The sequence below is a fragment of the Oryx dammah genome, unplaced genomic scaffold, assembly GCF_014754425.2.
Source record: "Oryx dammah isolate SB20612 unplaced genomic scaffold, SCBI_Odam_1.1 HiC_scaffold_12, whole genome shotgun sequence".
Lineage (NCBI taxonomy): Eukaryota > Metazoa > Chordata > Mammalia > Artiodactyla > Bovidae > Oryx > Oryx dammah.
Window position 1 is genome coordinate 217,670 of NW_024070196.1, and position 15,393 is coordinate 233,062.

General features: G+C 40.2%; 1 long non-coding RNA gene across 1 annotated transcript; it reads left to right on the plus strand.

Annotated features, from left to right (window-relative positions):
- Positions 1–2,714: 2,714 nt before the first annotated feature.
- On the plus strand, positions 2,715–13,433 carry LOC120871426. The gene is made up of 3 exons (XR_005723012.1): positions 2,715–2,726; positions 9,817–9,818; positions 13,347–13,433. It is a non-coding gene; the product is annotated as an uncharacterized LOC120871426 (long non-coding RNA).
- The last annotated feature ends 1,960 nt before the right edge of the window (positions 13,434–15,393 follow it).

Below are 15,393 nucleotides of genomic sequence, written 5' to 3' on the forward strand. Positions count from 1 at the left end.
AAAAAAAAAAAAAAAGGATGAGGAAAAGGATGGGAAGAAAAGATATATTCATGCAATTGAACAATTGCTCAAATGGAAGTGGGGCTGTGGATAACATTATAATGTAGAAACCATATGATTTCCTAATTTTTGAGGTAATGTGCTGGTTCTGCAGGAGGATGCACCCATTTTGGATAAAACACATAGAGTATTTTAGATGAAGTAGCAAATGTAAGCACTTTTCCCCATTGCTAGGAGTTTTCTGTACATTTTAAATTACCAGAAAGTAAATTATGAAAATCAGACTAGACAGGCATGAAACTTTCTTATAGAGGCCAAGACTTACCCAGACGAAGTTCAAGGGAAGCTGTGATGCTCACTGCCCTTGAAGGAGTCCACGTGGAACGAAGAAGTACTGTGGGAAGTCTATTAGTAACCACCATGCCTTGGGTCCTCTGGATGACCTATTGCAGGAGAAACAGATTTTACAAATAAAATGTTCCCCATAACTTCACAAAAAGCTGTTAGACTACATTCAGTAAAGTTGAATATTTTCAGATAAATTTACAATCATATAAAATACTATAATTTACAATCCCAATCGATATACAAAAATCACTTGCATTTATATACACTAATAACAATCAGAAACAAAAATTTTAAAAATCCCACTTATAATTGCATCAAAAAGAATAAAACATCTAGCAACAAACTTAATCAAGGACATAAAAGACCAGTAGTCAGAAAACTAGAAAGCGCTGATGAAGAAACCAAAGAAAACACAAATAAACAGACAACTATTCCATGCTCATGCACTGGAACAATGAGGAATTAAAATGTCCATTCCAACCAAAGCAATCAACAAATACACTGACTGCAATCACAAAATAATATTCAATGGCATTTTTCACAGAAATAGAAATATTCCTAATATTTAGTTCAGTTGCCCAGTCATGTCCGAATTTTTGCGACCCCATGAATCACAGCACGCCAGGCTTCCCTGCTCATCACTAACTCCCGGAGTTCACTCAGACTCACGTCCATCGAGTCAGTGATGCCATCAAGCCATCTCATCCTCTGTCGTCCCCTTCTTCTCCTGCCCCCAATCCCTCCCAGCATCAGAGTCTTTTCCAATGAGTCAACTCTTCGCATGAGGTGGCCAAAGTACTGGAGTTTCAGCTTTAGCATCATTCCTTTCAAAGAAATCCCAGGGCTGATCTCCTTCAGAATGCACTGGTTGGATCTCCTTGCAGTCCAAGGGACTCTCAAGAGTCTTCTCCAACACCACAGTTCAAAAGCAGCAATTCTTCAGCACTCAGCCTTCTTCACAGTCCAACTCTCACATCCATACATGACCACAGGAAAAACCACAACCTTGACTAGACGGACCGTAGTCGGCAAAGTAATGTCTCTGCTTTTGAATATGCTATCTAGGTTGGTCATAACTTTCCTTCCAAGGAGTAAGCGTCTTTCAATTTCATGGCTGCAGTCACCATCTGCAGTGATTTTGAAGCCCCCCAAAATAAAGTCTGACACTGTTTCCACTGTTTCCCCATCTATTTCCCATGAAGTGATGGGACCAGATGCCATGATCTTCGTTTTCTGAATGTTGAGCTTTATGCCAACTTTTTCACTCTCTACTTTCACTTTCATCAATAGGTTTTTTAGTTCCTCTTCACTTTCTGCCATAAGGGTGGTGTTATGTGCATATCTGAGGTTATTGATATTTCTCCCAGCAACCTTGATTCCAGTTTGTGTTTCTTCCAGTCCAGCGTTTCTCATGATGTACTCTGCATATAAGTTAAATAAGCAGGGTGACAATATACAGCCTTGACGTACTCCTTGTCCTATTTGGAACAAGTCTGTTGTTCCATGTCCAGTTCTAACTGTTGCTTTCTGACCTGCATACAGATTTCTCAAGAGGCAGGTCAGGTGGTGTGGTATTTCTTCCATGTAATGAGATAGGGAAAATACAACCTCAAATAATAATATGTCTAAGCATAAGTCTTAAGGAATACAGCTTATTTTATTAAACAAGAAGTAACTTTTATTATTTTATTATTTTTTTATTTTACTTTATAATACTCTATTGGTTTTGCCATACATCAACATTCATATGTGTTAGTATACTGTATTGGTGTTTTTCTTTCTGGCTTACTTCACTCTGTATAATCGGCTCCAGTTTCATCCATCTCATTAGAACTGATTCAAATGTGTTCTTTTCAATGGCTGAGTAATACTCCATTGTGTATATGTACCACAGCTTTTTTTATTCATTCTATAGTTTCCTCTATTTCTTTGCACTGATCGCTGAGGAAGACTTTCTTATCTCTTCTTGCTATTCTTTGGAACTGTGCATTCAAATGCTTATATCTTTCCTTGTCTCCTTTGCTTTTCATTCTCTTCTTTTCACAGTTACTGGTAAGGCTTCCTCAGACAGCCATTTTGCTTTTTTGCATTTCTTTTCCATGGGGATGGTCTTGATCCCTGTCTCCTGTACAATATCATCAACCTCCGTCCATAGTTCATCAGGCACTCTATTTATCAGATCTAGTCCCTTAAATCATTTCTCACTTCCACTGTATAGTCATAAGGGATTTGATTTAGGTCATATCTGAATGCAGATGACACCATCCTTATGGCAGAAAGTGAAGAGGAACTAAAAAGCCTCTTGATGAAAGTGAAAGAGGAGAGTGAAAAAGGTGGCATAAAGCTCAACATTCAGAAAATGAAGATCATGGCATCCAGTCCCATCACTTCATGGGAAATAGATGGGGAAACAGTGGAAACAGTGTCAGACTTTATTTTGGGGGGCTTCAAAATCACTGCAGATGGTGACTGCAGCCATGAAATTGAAAGACACTTACTCCTTGGAAGGAAAGTTATGACCAACCTAGATAGCATATTCAAAAGCAGAGACATTATTTTGCCAACTACGGTCCGTCTAGTCAAGGTTATGGTTTTTCCTGTGGTCATGTATGGAGGTGAGAGTTGGACTGTGAAGAAGGCTGAGTGCTGAAGAATTGCTGCTTTTGAACTGTGGTGTTGGGGAAGACTCTTGAGAGTCCCTTGGACTGCAAGGAGATCCAACCAGTCCATTCTGAAGGAGATCAGCCCTGGGATTTCTTTGAAAGGAATGATGCTAAAGCTGAAACTCCAGTACTTTGGCCACCTCATGCGAAGAGTTGCTCATTGGAAAAGACTCTGATGCTGGGAGGGATTGGGGGCAGGAGGAGAAGGGGACGACTGAGGATGAGATGGCTGGATGGTATCACTGACTTGAAGGATGTGAGTCTGAGTGAACTCCGGGAGTTGGTGATGGACAGGGAGGCCTGGCGTGGTGCGATTCATGGGGTCGCAAAGAGTCGGACACGACTGAGTGACTGAAGTGAACTGAACTGAATGGTCTAGTGGTTTTCCCTACTTCCTTCAATTTAAGTCTGAATTTGGCAATAAGGAGATCTGAGCTAGAGTCAGCTCCTGGTCTTGTTTTTGTTGAATGTATAGTTTCTCCATCTTTGGCTGCAAAGAATATAATCAATCTGATTTTGGTATTGACCATCTGGTGATGTCCGTGTGTAGAGTCTTCTCTTGTGTTGTTGGAAGAGGGTGTTTGCTATGACCAGTGCCTTCTCTTGGCAAAACTCTATTAGTCTTTGCCCTGCTTCATTCAGTATTCCCAGGCCAAATTTGCCTGTTACTCCAGGTGTTTCTTGACTTCCTGCTTTTGCATTCCAGTCTCCTATAATGAAAAGGACATCTTTTTTGGGTGTTAGTTCTAAAAGGTCTTGTAGGTCTTCATACAGCTACCATTCAACTTCAGCTTCTTCAGCGTTACTGCTTGGGGCATAGACTTGGATTACTGTGATACTGAATGGTTTGCCTTGGAAATGAACAGAGATCATTCTGTTGTTTTTGAGATTGCATCCAAGTACTGCATTTTGAACTCTTTTGTTGACCATGATGGCTACTCCATTTCTTCTAAGGGATTCCTGCCTGCAGTAGTAGATATAATGGTCATCTGAGTTAAATTCACCCATTCCAGTCCATTTTAGTTCGCTGATTACTAGAATCTCGAGGTTCACTCTTGCCATCTCCTGTTTGATCACTTCCAGTTTGCCTTGATTCATGGACCTGACATTCCAGGTTCCTATGCTATATTGCTCTTTACAGCATCGGACCTTGCTTCTATCACCAGTCACATCCACAACTGGGTATTGTTTTTGCTTTGGCTCCATCCCTTCATTCTTTCTGGAGTTATTTTTCCACTGATCTCCAGTAGTATATTGGGCACCTACTGACCTGAGGAGTTCCTCTTTCAGTATCCTATCATTTTGCCTTTTCCTACTGTTCATGGGGTTCTCAAGGCAAGAATACTGAAGTGGTTTGCCATTCCCTTCTCCAGTGGACCACATTCTGTGAGACCTCTCCACCATGACCTGCCCGTGTTGGGTGGCCCCACGGGCATGGCTTAGTTTCATTGAGTTACACAAGGCTGTGGTCCTAGTGTGATTAGATTGACTAGTTTTCTGTGAGTATGGTTTCAGTGTGTCTGCCCTCTGATGCCCTCCTGACTGTTATAAAAACCCTTTTTATATCTTTGAACAAGCCTGCCTAAATAATTGACTTCTAGCTAACTTTGGGATGCTTCAGAGGACCCCTGAGACCTCCCCAAGAGAGATATTAAACAACCTGAATTCATTTGGCATGTTAAACTACATGGGAAGTGCTGTCAGAAAGAGTGATGAATCTTCCCAAGTTATATTATATGGTGGATGTTACTGTAAGGTATAGTTTGAGCAGAGACAGAAAAGAAGGAGAGAGAGATGGCATTTGTAGTTGGGCAGGGGCTGATAAGTCCCAGATAGATACAACTGGCCTGGAGCCTCACAGCAGGACCTAAAGTTCGGTTTTGTTTTCTCTGAAGTTAGATGATTCAGCAAGGGCCTTTGAGACTGTTGTTTTCTTTTCTAGGCCCAAAGACTCCTTCAGTTACTAATATAGGTATCCTAGAAATTATGTGACATCCATGAAAATCTGATATGTCCTGGTAAAATGCTGTCAGTTATAATTCTAGTTATCATATTCATGTGTCACAGCAGTTACCAGACTACTTTGTCAATTTCTATATAATCAGGTTTGAAACATCCCATCTATGGTTTCACACTGATGCCTTTGCCAAAATACTGCTACTTCAAATTATCTGTGGAAAAGACTTTTCTAAGCTTACCTGTAAACAATTTTGTTTGTTTGTTACCTGGTAAGCTGGTACCAGACTGGAATTTAGTCTCCTTTCTAGGTTAAGAGAACAAAGTTTCCTTAGAATGCAGCTTTCGATGACAGATGAGGAATTTCTTTACCTTTCAGTGATTTATGTTTGTTTTTATCACCTGTTTTTTACTTTGGTAAAGAAAATAAACATTATTTAAGATTATGGTACATGTAGGATGGACCAAGCTTTCCCCATTCCTGCAAATTCCCTTAAGCCCTCAGATTCTTCTCATGGGACCAAGGTCTCACTTCCCTCCAGAAGGACAGTCCAAGCTTTTGATCAGCTGATCTGCCCCTGATATCAGAGTCAATTTGAGCATGAGTTGGTCTATAATTTAGGCATGAAACTATGACTACATAAAGGAAAGATGACTTTTTGATGCAGGATGGCCATGATATTCCTTGGACTTCAGAGAAAATTGGTTAAAATGAAACTTTTTTCTTTGGAAACTGCAAAGCCAGTTCTTTTAGCATATGCAATTGAAAACATCTAGGTTGTTAGGTCAGTTTTAATTCCAGTCCCAAAGAAAGGCAATGACAAAGCATGTTCAAACTGCCACACAATTGAACTCATCTCACATTCTAGTAAAGTAATGATCAAAATTCTCCAAGCCAGGCTTCAGCAATACGTCAACCATGAACTTCCAAATGTTCAAGATGGATTTAGAAAAGGCAGAGGAACCAGAGATCAGATTGCCAACATCCACTGGATCATTGAAAAGCAAGAGAGTTGCAGAAAAACATCTATTTCTGCTTTATTGACTATGCCAAAGCCTTTGACTGCATGTATCCCAATAATCTGGCGAAAATTCTGAAAAAGATGGGAATACCAGACCACCTGACCTGCCTCTTGAGAAATGTGTTTGCAGGTCATCAAGAAACAGCTAGAACTGGACATGGAACAACAGACTGCTTCCAAATAGGAAAAGGAATATGTCAAGGCTGTATATTGTCACCCTGCTTATTTAACTTACATGCAGAGTACATCATGAGAAACGCTGGGCTGGATGAAGCACAAGCTGGAATCAAGATTGCAGGGAGAAATATCAATCACCTCAGATATGCAGATGACACCACCCTTATGGCAGAAAGTGAAGAAGAACTAAATAGCCTCTTGATGAAAGTGAAAGAGGAGAGTGAAAAAGTTAGCTTAAAGCTCAGCATTCAGAAAACTAAGATCATTGCATCCAGTCTCATCACTTCATGGCAAATAGATGGGAAAATGGTGGAAACCAGCAGACTTTATTTGGGGGGCTCAGAAATCACTGCAGATGGTGACTGCAGCCATGGAATTAAAAGATGCTTATGACTTAGAAGGAAAGTGATGATCAAACTAGACAGCATGTTAAAAAGCTGAGACGTTGCTTTGCCAACAAAGATCCGTCTAGTCAAGGCTATGTTTTTTCCATATGTCATGTACGGATGTGAAAGATGGACTATAAAGAAAGCTGACAGCCAAATATTGGATGCTTTTGAACTACGGTGTTGAAGATGATGCTCAAAGGTCGCTTAGACTACAAGGAGACCCAACTACTCCATCCTAAAGGAAATCAGGTCTGAATCCACATGGGAAAGACTAATATTGAACCTGAAACTCCAATGCTTTGGCCACTTGATGTGAAGAGCTGACTCATTTGGAAGTTGCTTTGATTTGCCTCTGAGTGTGGGAGCCCTACCTAGGCACAAGGCCCCAGGGGCCATTGTCACTGAATCATGATCTCCTAGCAAGTGCATTCCAGCTGTGTGACACTCAGCACGCAGGAGACTGGGAAAGCTGTCTTCCTCGGAGGAAAGAAAAGCATCTACAGAGAGTGTTTTCAGGCCTTTATTTGCAGCAAGTGTTTTGCTTCTCAGACGTCAGACCTGCAGGCCTGCTCCCAGGGCCTCAATTTCAGAGTCAGGGCCATGTGTCTCCCTGCACATTCCAAGCCTTGCAAACACATTCCTGGGTCAGAGTGGTGTTGCTCATGAGGAAGAAGGCTGCAGGAGTGTGTCTGCGGGGCCTGGGTACCATGCTGGGATCACCTGGTCAAGGGCACCTTGCACATCCAATGGGCCCCAGGCGAGGAGTTATGGACCGGCCCCTTGCTGGAGATATCCCAAAGTGAGGGGCAAAGCTAGCTCTGTCAGAGGAGGAAAACAGCAATGGGATGGATTTTCAAGCAGTTGCTAGCTCATACCATGTTAGGGCTCCCCAGGAGAGACATACAAATTTTGGCTCCTAAGCCCAGTATCCAGGGGTGCACACAGCGTGTTTTACCCGCAGGATCCAAGAATATTCCAGACAGATATAGGCTCACTAGCTGTTGCAAGGCCGCACATTATGCTATACTTATTGCTAACAGTGAAAATACTACTGGAGCTCTAATTTTTTTTTTTTTTTACTTCAATGCTAGTGATAGAACCAAAGGAGAAACGTAATGGAAACTAAACAATTTTATGTAATAACATTGCCATGCTCCTATACAGTTAAATGGACATTCAAAAGGACATGATTTTTCTGAATGTTTATTTCAGAAAGTTAGAATTAGATGCCTGCAAACAATAAAACTAATAATATATCAATACATAATGTTAATAATATACAGTTGGTCATTCTTTTTACTAGTGTACCACAGCTAACTGATTGGAAGTCAGTTTAGTAACTACTACTAACAGAAGCCACCGGGGCTTCCCTGGTGGCCCAGACAGTAAGGCGTCTGCCTGCAATGTGGGAGACCTGGGTTGAATCCCTGGGTTTGGAAGATCCCCTGGAGAAGGAAATGGCAACCCGCTGCAGTACTCTTGCCTGGAATATTCCATAGACTGAGGAGCCTGGTAGGCTACAGTCTATGGGGTGGCAAAGAGTCAGACACAACTGAGCAACTTCACTTTCACTAACATAAGACCCTCATCGATAAGTGAAGATATATAAGAAAATCCATAATACATCTACAAAACATCAAAGATAAAATGATGATTAAAAAAATACAGTGACATCTTAGTTGGTATAAGAAACAGGATGATTATGAAAGCAAAGCCCATGATCACGTACAGGTCATGGAAGCCTATGACTATCACGAGCGTTGACTTCTCCTTCATCTGAGGTTGTAAAAAGTGCTTTGTAAAATCCTGAGGTTTGCAATTAGTTCTTCTAACCCTGAAGAGACTGCAATCAAAAGGGTTTCTAGAATATCCTGACAATTTCCATCTACCAGGCTGTGGTGAGCTCAAGCAATACATAATCCAGAGGACAGAAGACAGACATGCTGGGAAGTAGGAATGACTTCTACTGCACTTAGGAAGAAAGGGCATGTTGCTACTCAGCCTAGTACAAGTGTAGAAGCAACACCTCAGTGATTCAACCTTTAAAGACTCTATACAAATGACAACGACTGGTAGGAATAAACCTTCAGAAGTGCCTTCTCAGACCTCCCGTCATAAGCACAAGCATAATAAAAACACTGAGTTTTCATGGTCTCACACAAAATTAGACTCACTTATGACAATGGCCAGAGAGGCTCCTATAAGACATCGGGGCTGGGATTTACTGTAGGATGCACATCGGTTTAGTGCATCGGTATGTGTTATGGAAGTATGTGTTATTGACAGGGTGAAGGCATATTCTGCAATAACACACCAAATAACACTACAAATTCAAGGAACATGGCTACCATGACAATAGCTAACTTCATGGGAACTACTACTTGGTAGAGCTAGGATTGCCTCTCCCATGAAGTACTTCAATGGCCAGCTGTGATATTAGCCATTAGTTTCTCACTGTAATTCTCACTTAGAAACCGAATCTAATACTTTCAATGTTTACTGGCACAAAACAACCAAAGATCCTTGTAGAAGAAAGTCAGACAGACATGCTTCAAAATCACAGAAGCTGCTTAGGACTGGTCCTGCTCACAGACAGATTGCTAATTCCAAGTTTATAGACAGTTATGCAGATATTCCTTACCAACTGAGCCACCAGGGAAGCCCTAAGAGCTCAGTTGGTAAAGAATCCGCCTGCAGTGCAGGAGACCCCAGTTTGATTCCCGGGTCAGAAAGATCCCCTGGAGAAGGAATGGGCTACCCACTTCAGTATTCTGGCCTAGAGAATGTGATGGACTGTACAGTCCATGGGGTCACAAAGAGTCAGGCAAGACTGAGCCACTTTCACTTTCACATGCGGATTTTTTTTTTTAATGTGGTAACAGACCTAATACCTTTGTCAAGCTAACGAATGAGTAATATAAATATGAATAATCAACTTTGTCCTTCATAGTTATTACCATCCAGTATTTGCTTTGAGACGAGTTGAACTACTCATTGTTAAAGAGAAATGATCCTTTCCTCTCTGAAACACTTGTGAATCATTCAGTTGGGTGTGGTGAATAAAATAGTTAAGGATTTAATACATAAAAATGCAATAGGCAACGCACATTATATTTTCACTTCCTTTCTCAAAGAATGGAATATCTTGTATTTTCCCTGACTCTATGTCTTGACTTCATGTACAACTGTATATTGATATTTTTAATTGGAATACAGTACTCCAAGCCAGACTTCAGGAATATGTGAACTGTGAACTTTCAGATGTTCAAGCTGGTTTTAGAAAAGGCAGAGGAACCAGAGATCAAATTGCCAACATCTGCTGGATCATGGGAAAAGCAAGAGAGTTCCAGAAAAACATCTATTTCTGCTTTATTGACTATGCCAAAGCCTTTGACTGTGTGGATCACAATAAACTGTGGAAAATTCTGAAAGAGATGGGAATATCAGATCACCTGACCTGCCTCTTGAGAAACCTATATGCAGGTCAGGAAGCAACAGTTAGAACTAGACATGAAACAAAAGACTGGTTCCAAATAGGAAAAGGAGTACGTCAAGGCTGTATATTGTCACCCTGCTTATTTAACTTATATGCAGAGTACATCATGAGAAATGCTGGACTGCAAGAAACACAAGCTGGAATCAAGATTGCTGGGAGAAATATCAATAACCTCAGATATGCAGATGACACCACCCTTATGGCAGAAAGTGAAGAAGAACTAAAAAGCCTCCTGATGAAAGTGAAAGAGGAGAGTGGAAAAAGTTGGTTTAAAGCTCAACATTCAGAAAACGAAGATCATGGCATCCGGTCCCATCACTTCATGGGAAATAGATGGGGAAACAGTAGAAACAGTGTCAGACTTTATTTTGGGGGGGCTCCAAAATCACTGCAGATGGTGACTGCAGCCATGAAATTAAAAGACACTTACTCCTTGGAAGGAAAGTTATGAGCAACCTAGATAGCATATTGAAAAGCAGAGACATTACTTTGCCAACAAAGGTGTGTCTAGTCAAGGCTATGGTTTTTCCTGTGGTCATGTATGGATGTGAGAGTTGGACTGTGAAGAAAGCTGAGCACCGAAGAATTGATGCTTTTGAACTGTGGTGTTGGAGAAGACTCTTGCAAGTTCCTTGGACTGCAAGGAGATCCAACCAGTCCATTCTGAAGGAGATCAGCCCTGGGATTTCTTTGAAAGGAATGATGCTAAAGCTGAAACTCCAGTACTTTGGCCACCTCATGAGAAGAGTTGACTCATTGGAAAGACTCTGATGCTGGGAGGGATTAGGGGCAGGAGGAGAAGGGGACTACAGAGGATGAGATGGCTGGATGGCACCACTGACTCAATGGATGTGAGTCTGAGTGAACTCCAGGAGTTGGTGATGGACAGGGAGGTCTGGCATGCTGCAATTCATTGGGTCCCAAAGAGTCAGACATGACTGAGCGACTGAACTGAACTGAAATGAGGACTAAAAATATTGATATAATACTCATAAGTCATGTTGGTATGTGTGGTTGTTACATAGGATTCACAGGAGACTTAAATTCACATTTGTCAACATAAAGGATTAATTCTACTTAGCTTCTTCATGAATCTATACCATGAATGAAGAGCTTTTCTCAACATATTTCACTGAGGGAATGACAAAGATGATAGGCATACTACTATGCTTCAACTCATGGATTTCTAAGCTTTGCTCACAATACAGATCTGATTTTCAATATAAGGATTCTTTCAGTGTCCTTGAACAGCATTTGTTTTTCTGTTCTGTTCAGTTCAGTTCAGTTCAGTCGCTCAGTCGTGTCTGACTCTGCAACCCCAGTGAACCGCAGCACACCAGGCCTCCCTGTCCATCACTAACTCCCAGAGTTTACCCAAACTCGTGTCCATTGAGTCGGTGATGCCATCCAACCATCTCATCCTCTGTCATCCCCTTCTCCTCCTGACTTCAATCTTTCCCATCTTCAGGGTCTTTTCAAATGTCAGCTCTTTGCATCAGGTGGCCAAAATATTGGAGTTTCAGCTTCAACATCAGTCCTTCCGATGAACACCCAGAACTGATTTCCTTTAGTATGGACTGACTGGTTGGATTTCCTTGCAGTCCCAGGGACTGTCAAGAGTCTTCTCCAACACCACAGTTCAAAAGCATCCATTCTTCTGCTCTCAACTTTCTTTATAGTGCACCTATATATTCTGTATACAGAAGAAAAACATTCATGAGTATAAAGCTTTTCACATAAAACGAGTGTATGAATTGTTATCTTCCCGACCCAGGGATCAAACCCACATCACTTCCATCTCCTGCACTGGTAGGCAGATTATTTACCGACGGTGCCACCTAGGAATCGAGAACATTTCAAGAAACACTGCCATCAGCTTCTCCTGTTCATGACTGAAGTAGGAGAAAGAACACTGGAAGAAGTACTAGTAAGCGTATTATTTAGTCAAGGAACTGTTATGCTGGGTACTCCAGCTATTACTGGGGCAAGTCAGTTCCTCCAATGATGATCGGTATAACTGAAAAATTCTTACAAATCCATGGGATGTGATGTTTACATGATAAATGTGTTTATCTTATGCTACTGCTTCAGGTATGTGTACTTCAGCCTGAAGGACTGCACTTAAAGTTATGCCTACTATTCCAGTTCAAGCAACAGATACTGAAGTGCAGATCATTGTCCTTTGTTGAAAATGATCAGCAGTTTGTCAACATATGTAACATGCCAGGGCAAGCCTGGGCATGCAACTCTAAAAACAGGTTAGGCCCTCTTTTTGCCAAGCCCTGCGATAAAATACAAAAAAAAGAAAGAAAAATATCAACGATTTTGTCAGGACTTCCTCACCTTTTCTTTCTGGATGGCAAGAAGCAGACACTGAGGCCAGATGACTGCAGGATTTAATCGTGAACTAACATTGGGTGGGGTGAAAGCTCATCACTCTAGTGAGAATGTGGCTCAATTAAACCGTTTGACTTTCATTCACTTCATGTACATAGAGTTCTATCATCCTTCGTTAAGGAATTCAACTACTTCCTTATACCTTCACAATCTCTTGGTTTATATGAATGTCAATTCCTAGTCCAGCACTTACAAAATGAGTGTTACAGGTAGTAATAGTGCATAAATGATGATGAGCAATGACAGGAAGTTTATTTATTCTCTGTTTGACTTCTCTACTTTTATATAACCAAGCAGCAAAATATACTTATGGATGTGAATATTTTAGTGGCGTGTATTAATACATGTTGACCAGTGCTATGATAACTCATAGTGTTGGCACAATAATTATCATGGTACTGTGTCTTTTTCATATATTCCTTTTGAGATTCTGTTCCATTATACATTATCATAAGATATTCAATACACTTTCCTAAACTATACAGTAGGTCCTTGTTGTTTCTTTCATATATAGTATTATGTATTTGTTAATAATTCAAACAAAAACTGGTACACAAATATTCATAGCGACCATATTCACAATAGCCCAAAGGTAGAACCCATTCAAGTGTCTATCGGTGGGGGAATGAATATGCAACACAGGGTATATTCAAAAGCTTAAACAGTATTCTACTATACAAAAAGATGAACTGTAATGGTTCTGCCACTGCACAAGACTTTACAGAAATTACTCCAAAACTAACACATGGAATAAATTGATATTTCAATTCTAATTCATGCTATGTACCCAAAAAGTTTGGAAAAGGGGGCTGAAAAATGCATATTTCTGCAGTCATAGTCACAACAGCATGATTCACGCTGGCCAACAAACAGAAGCAATCTAAGTGTCCATGGACAGTCCATAAACAAACTGTGGTATACACACAATGGAATCTGATTCGGCCCTTCAAAGTCGGTAATTCTGACAATGCTACAATGTGGACGAACCTTACAGTCATTATATTAAGTGAAATAAACCAAACCAAAAAAGGACAAACGTTCTGTGATTCCACTAATATGAGATATCCAAACAAGTCAAATCCAAAGCCAGAAGAAGCAGAAAGTGATTCCCAGGGATTGAAGATGGTTCATGTTTCATGGAACCCACCCAGTTTCCCTTGGGGAAACTGATTTCCCATGACATCTCCAAAACCAATTATACAAATAATTGGAAGCCATATCTAGTTAAATGAATGTAGACATAATTTTACAATTTACACCAACCTCACTCAAACTTCTCAACAGACAAAAGGCAAAACTGTATCTATGACACCTCACTTTTGCTTAAAACTGTATCTACAGTACCTTAGTTTTGCTTATGAAATTTAACCAAAACAAAACAAAACGCTAAAATCTATCCAAAAAAGGACATAAAATTTATACCATGAACTTTAAAAAAGTATAAATTTAAACTGTGAAAAACCTTATTCACAAAACTTAAACACAAGCCACAGAAAAATATATTTACAAAATATATATTTGATAAAGCATTGTACTCCAACTATACCAAAAAATCTGGAACAAACAACCTCATTTAAAAAATGTATAAATCTGAATTCCTGGCCAAAGAAAAGATACAGATAGTAAATCAGCATATCAAAAATACTCAAAATCATATATCATTAAGAAATTACAAACTAAAACAACAGTGAAGTAGCACTGCACACCTGTTAGATCTAGTAAACTCAAAAAAAGGGCAGGGGTGGGGCTTCTCTGGTGGCTCAGTGGTAAAGAATCTGCCTGACGATGCAAGACACTCAAGTTCGATCCCTTACCCAGGAAGATCCCACACATCACAGAAACTTAGCTGGACAAGGCTGTTTCCCACAGCTAAACAAGGCTCACCTGTGACCAGAACACTACACGTCTACTACATTGTCTAGCACTTAGTAAACAGCTTTGAAAAAGTGTCCAGACAAAAAGTATCACACAATTATACACAGCAGCTCAAATTGTGACAGCTAAAAACTTTCATATATCAGGATGTCTTCGGTAGATGACTGTGTAAGCAAACTGGGATACATCCAAAGTGAAGGGGAGCACATGCTACCCCAAAATATACCTCTGCAGCATGAGAATTAGTTGGACATAATTAACTTTTTTTTTTAAAAGAGGACACATGATCATCTCTGAAACCCAAGTTCAAGATGGCTCTTCTGTGAGTCATATTTAAAAGAGAAATCTCATTTCAATTGAATCCTCAGTATATACCAGATAGAAGGATGACAGTCTTGTGAAGCTAGTTTTTTTTTTTTTCCCCCTCAATAGGGAAAGCTAAGATGTAAATCTGTACAACAACCATATCCTTCCTTTCCTTTGGTTTTATTTTTTAAATATTTGTTTTTTTATTTGGCTGCGCCAGGTCGACCTTCGTTGAAGCAAGCCAGATATTTAGCTACAGCATGCAAACTCTTCATTGTGGCATGGGAGGTCTAGTTCTCGGATCAGGGATTGAACCTGGGCCTCCTTCTTTGGGAGTGTCCAGTCTCTGCAACTGGACCACCAGGAAGCCCATTTTGTTTTTAGATGAAGATGGTATCTAATGTGATATCTTGGGCCATTTCAGTCACTGACTCAGTTTCCTGAGTTTCTCCAAACCACACACAAGGTACACATTATTAAACTGGTTTGCAAAACAAGTAAAGGTAATTCATACTACAACACTGTATGCTTACAAATATCTAAATGGTAATTGGCATGTTCTCTATTTTTAATTACTATGGGGGGAAAACAGAATGCAAGATTCATACAGGTTACAACATGAATAAACATTAAAACCATCTTTAGTGAAAAAAATCCATATAGAAAAGGCCACCCAGATCCCATATTCACCATGTCTGCTTTAAATCCATCAAGTTTGTCCAAATCACTGAAAATCTCAGTAACACTCTAAAAAAAAAAAAAAA